The sequence below is a fragment of the Anopheles funestus genome, chromosome 3RL, assembly GCF_943734845.2.
Source record: "Anopheles funestus chromosome 3RL, idAnoFuneDA-416_04, whole genome shotgun sequence".
Taxonomy (NCBI): Eukaryota; Metazoa; Arthropoda; class Insecta; order Diptera; family Culicidae; genus Anopheles; species Anopheles funestus.
The window spans coordinates 12,538,299-12,544,298 of record NC_064599.1 but is presented as its reverse complement, the minus strand read 5'-3'; positions in this window follow the sequence as shown (position 1 = coordinate 12,544,298).

The window sequence follows — 6,000 nt, the reverse complement described above, 5'->3', positions numbered from 1 at the left end:
TTCCGTTATCATTCGCTCCAATCTGACGTTGGACAAGCGAGGTGTGCTACCAGAATTACATGTTTCTGTATGAGAGACGAAGAGTCCCGTGTCCGGTAAACCGACTGATAACGAATCGTGTGACGGACAGGTCGAAACTTTGTCAAATGAGTGGAAAGTTTGATGTGTGAAGAGGAAAATATATTTGCTGACAAAAGGATTCCACGTGTTTTATCATTAACCTCGGTAAATCCACATTTCCTTTTTCCAAATTCAAGTTCTTCTGCAACAAAGCTGCACAACCCAATCCCAAAAATTTATTTACCGATTTTCAAACATGTTCTGATTATCGTCCAAAAAACCCCCCCGAATTTCCATCCGCTTCACAGCCTTGTCTGACGGTACTTGATTCATTTATCAAAATAATCATACAGTGTCAGACAAAGCATGGGTACGAAAACGGAACAACATAGAGCGGGCGCCGGTTTTCGGTATCCTTTCTGCTCGGGTTGATTCTAATCAAACAATGACACACACAAAAGGATTATCGTTAACATTTCGATGGGAGAAGTTAGCTCCCGTCATCCGGGTGATTCAGTCAGTTTTTAGTCGGGATATAGACTTCCCCCTAGAAGTTGTTGGTGGTGATTTAGTTCTGGCGCACCGCATCAAAGCATCATCAAGACACGGGTGAGGGGTTGGGGTTATAACCCCTTTATCTATGTACATTGCCACGGGATGAACGAAAGTGTTTCTTCCATTGCTTAGGGGAAATGGTCACGATCATCACGGAGTGTTGATTTTAATACCGGGAAAAGTTTTAATATTAGATAAATTATTAAAAGGGTTGTTGCGAAGCTGGAACGAGCAGGATGCGCGATGTAAATCCCAACCACTGCACGCTTCTTTAGTCGTTGAGACAGCTCGCGCTCGTTACGTTGCTTCCCTTCTGTCCAGGTCTTCTATCTAATGGAAGTCCTTCTGGACGTTCTCCCACGCCAATCGGTACTGCAAAAGCAATTCTCGTTTAGTGTAGGTTTGTTTTGCTTGGTAGAAGTGTATGTTTCGTTTGTTTTTCGATTGCTCTTTACATTGTGTGTTGTAGCGGATTGTTTATAGACGAGATCGAAGTTGATCCTAATAGAGATAAACAAACGACAAGAGACAGACAACAGAATAGTTTGGTTGACGGGAAAAGTGTCACGTTGTAATAACAACAAGGATAGACCAGAAATTAGAAGCAAGTGTTTGTTGTGAGAAGATGTTTGGTAAATACTCTTCATAAAGAGATCTCATTTTCTCTTGCTCCATGACCTGCTCATGGTCGAGCATGTCGTGAAGACATGGCCAGGTCTCCAATCCGTTTCCTGGAAACTCGGTCCAAGACCGAAGTCCTCCATACACGGCTGTATCCGATCTTCGACAGGTTCAACTCCACCGGATCCAGCCAATGAGCTCGCTGTGCTCCTCTACGTCTCATGCCAAACGGGTCGCTGACGAGAACCTTCCTGGTGGGGCATGTGGAGTCCGACATCCTCATCACCTGCCCTAGCCATCATATCCATCCAACTTTGACAACCGTCCGAATATCTGCACCGCGTCGTTCGAAAACTGCGAGTTCATAGGCGTCCTCGACTAGCACAGTCCAGAACTCAAAGCGCTAAACTCCTAGTGTCTAATATTTTAAGGAACATCTTGTTATATAAGATATTAAGAATCTTCCTTATATCATAAATTCTTTGTTACTTTAATCCCCAAGGAAATCTAAAGCATTGAAGTAATCCATCCAACAATTACGTTTGATTGTACACCCAACAATGAGTGTCCCCGAAATGCAGAGTTTAATGTCACAATACAATTGCTCAGAATTCTTCCAATAGATTTCCAATGGAACGCATTCCTATTGCTCTATTGAAGCTGGATGCCTTCCTTCCCGGTAGCTAATCTCTGCCCGGAATAACATCGGCGTGAAGTTGTCGCTGTGTCGCCCGAGGCATCACAGCAAATTTCCGTCAATTGTCCATCTGGCCATACTCTGTCTGATGCTTTCGGGAATAAAAGCCATTGCTAAGTTATAGGACACAGGCACACCGAAAAAAAAACCCAACAGAATTGTTAGTCAGATACCGAGTAGAGGAGTAATTGAAATATTTCGACATACCCCATAATCATCCGAGAGGTTTTCCACACTCGAAGGGTAAAAGGATTCATGCTTTTTTTTCTTCGTCCCGTTTTAGGTTTTGGTTCATTTTTCCCTCTCCGATCTTGAGGGTTGACACGGCATGCCCATGCGGCAACGTTCGGTAGCAATTTGTTCAATCGGGTTTAAGCAACGCTTGCGGCAACGCGCGACCCAAAAGAAATGGTCTCGCATTTGAAGCGGGATAATTGTACGGGCACTGCAATTTGGAGCCCATTCTCTCCAGCATCCATCAGCAGCTGCCGCGACGAGATGGCAAGTGTCTGAAGAACACAGCCACGCACACACACACACACACACACACACCTATCCCACAAAATGGATCCGATTTGTCCGTGTTTATTTTGGCGTGTGCTACTGCAATTATCGTGTCTTATTAGAGCAAAGAGGCTGCTGCAGGCTGATGCATTCGCTGGGTATGGTTAAGCTTTGTGGTTTTGTGCCGCTGGGGTCTCGGGAACAAAAATAAATAAAAACGTTTAATTTGCGCCAACAACGATCTGGAAGAGAAAAAACGTTGAAAAGAGCTGCCGTTGAAGAAAGCCTTTCGAACCTGGATCTGATCCATTTCTTCTGCTGGCCGTACAAAAGTTCCCGAGTTCGTGTGGGCAGAGCAAGAAAAAAAAGGGTCGAGTTCCTCGGTTTCGGGATCATTGTGGTATCCTCGAGCAAAACAAATGACATTATTAATCATCTCATTTGATCTTCTGCCAAAAGGTGTCTGGGGAACGGGGGGACTAAGGTTTGGTATTGGACGGGTGATGCCAACAGAAAACGGGCCAACCGAATGGCGTGTATTTATTGAGATAAATTGACAGCACGAAATCCGGTGACAGTGGCAGTGCGTGTCGGTGGGCTGTCATCAATCGCTTTTCGGTCGAGGCCCGACGATGACACCCAGTTCCTATGTAGCCTACGCAGGAGCGACAAATGAAGGAAAATGGCACATTTTTGGTGGTGTACGGTGTAAATTATTGGGAATAATGCTGGCAAAGTAGCAAAACGCCCGAAAGGTAATTTATTTTGCAGACAAATTATTTATTAGAAAATTAGCACTCAGCTCTCTCGCTGGTTTGTTTTGAATGATTTTGCAGTGGGCTTAAATATTAAAGCATAATTTATTATTTAATATTTTAAATGCAAAAAAAATCATTTTTGAAAAAAAAAGATCTGGAAGAAGAACTGAGTTTCATCAGAAATATGCTCGATTATTCTATTTCAAGCTTAGGTTTTAATTAAAACAACTAAATCTAGCATTAAAGGAAATAAAAATTAATAAATCACTGCCGCTAAAAGAATGATTGCTTGCACAAACAGCACTTTGCTGGATCAATTTATTATTAACCATCGGCTTTTTTGTGCGCGTGGTTTTACGCTTCCCTTCGCGTGCCGCGCCGTGCCACGTTCGGTTCGCTTCCAGCCCGGTACGCTTGAAAAGTGCTTGAATAATAGAAAGTACAGATAAGCCATCCACCCACTACGAACGATGGCCTCCGAGCGAGCCGCCGCGAGCAATCCGGCCTCGGGAATCAGCTGAAATAATGGAGCAATTTTTCCACGAGGATTTTCCACCGGGCACGTCCTGTAAGTATGCGCACGCTACAAGGTTTCCGATGCCGGTTGCCGGATGACACTTGGCCGGCGGGGTGAAAAGCGCCTCGGGAAAATCTGGTTAATCGAAAAGCATACCGAGAACCGTGCATCCTCTCGCGCTGCATTCATCGTTCATCGGCAGAAGAAGATATTCGTTTTTTTTTTGTTGGATTTTGTCTATCAGAAGAAGAACCACAAAAAAGACACACATCGCTAGATCACACAATCCATCAGGTTTTTTTGGGGGACCTTTTCGCTGTTATGTTGGTTTGCGGATTGAAATGTTATTTTTCACGGCTTTTTGAACCTGTCCAACAACAAAACATGCCAATGTTCCGGTGCTGCTCGTGCAGTACAGGGCGCCTACATTTCCCCGGGAATTGTCGGGAAACAAAACACGGGAGGTTGAACACAAAAAAAAATACAGTGCTGAGAAAGATAAACATAATTGCACACCCGGGCGGATGCGACACCCGCTGAGGGATGCGCTCGTACAAAAGGCTCTGTGTCACGGTTAAGCGTAAAACAGGCAACGCGTCAAGGCAGGCTTTCGATTGTGGTGGAAAATTAGGGTCGATTCAAACCGATTCCCTCACGCAATCGGGCAAACACGCAGCAAAGTAAAAGCAGGGAACACGCTGAGGGAGTTAGTTTTTCTCAAGCGAGGAAAATGCAACCGTATTCAAATTTCGTACCCCACGCAAATACACGCTCACACACACATACCATCTCGTTACGTGTCGCGCGAACGTCGGTTTTCATCGCGACGGGTTCCCTGGACCCGGAGTCAATGAAGATGACGATTAAATTAAACGGCACACGGGAGAGTTCGCTTCGAGCGATTGCTTCATTGCGGCTCGCGTCTCGGAAGGGTGATACTTGCGTCGAGCGTACAGGGAAAGTAAATAAAGTTACGGAATGAAAAGGAAAAGAGAAGATTGTACAACAACAACGATGAAAAAAAAATCGTTCCAAACAAGGAACTAGTTCAATTCCACGTGATTACGAAAGATGTCTTTTGTCATTTGGCAAATTCTTTGGCAAAAAAGGTCCCGGATACAAGTGAGGACGATGAATGGGTTTATTGACACGGGATGCTGGATTGTGAAAACACCCCATCGGCGTTATTGATCGGCAATAAAGGGTAGATGAAATAAGGGTAGAGTTTTTTGTGCGTTTGCAAAAAAAGGTTGAAAATGTTTAAATTATGTTTTTTTTTCCAATACGAAAACGTGATCCTAAACATGAAAAGTATTTTTGCGATTAGTCGCAAAACAATTCTTAATGTTTTTAATTATATTGGAAGAGGAAATTTAATGTAAATTTCAACACTTGTAAAATTTACTCGTGATGCATTTTTCATTGTGTTTTTTGTATTGTGGCGCCTTGAGATGCAATATTTCGTTCCTAGGATCAATCAGCATAATTCGTCCACATACACGGCGACCAACAAACACATTAACCAAACACATGGAATCGATACGATGAGAAATTGAAACGTCATAAACGCACGCAATATCGTCCAGTATTGTGGGCCCATTATGCTTCCTTACATTCACAGGTCAAGAAAAGGTCGGTGCAGTAGTGCAGGGTGTCGCATAAAACGGTGCTTTTCTCGCGCGCGAACCCGTCACCAGCAATTATGTAGCAAGCGATTGAGGCCAACGAATGAGCCCTAAAGACCGGTCGGAATGGGAAAAGAAAAGGCAACAAAATAAGCCTCGCGCGCTCCATTTTGGCCCATTCCCCGTGTTCAATGGCAAGGATCACGAAGGGTCATTTGCGAATCGAACCGTCGAACCACCCCGTGCGTGTAGTCGGAATATGATAAATGATACTTTTTCGGGCGGCTACTGCAAGGAACACATACACGCCGGGTTAGCGCCGAAAAAGTGATCCTTCCGATTACGTTCGCCGAAGGTTTTCGGGTGGGACACGGTGGTCATTTAAATGAATGGTTGTGCAATGGATTTCTGTTTTCTAGACGCTTCTTCTCGTTTTTGGGGTGGAGGGTTTGTTTCCTATTTTTTTTCCTTCTTCCATTCACAAACGGTCAATCGTCAATCGGCACGGTCTTACAGCGGGTGTCGACACTTCCTATGCACAATATTATTTATGGCACACATGTCTCCATAACCTTTGATGGAATGAAGAGACAGAACAGCGGGGGAAAAACCAGAAAAAAAGGAAACGAAATGAGTGACATAATTATGCGCGATGTGGAATCA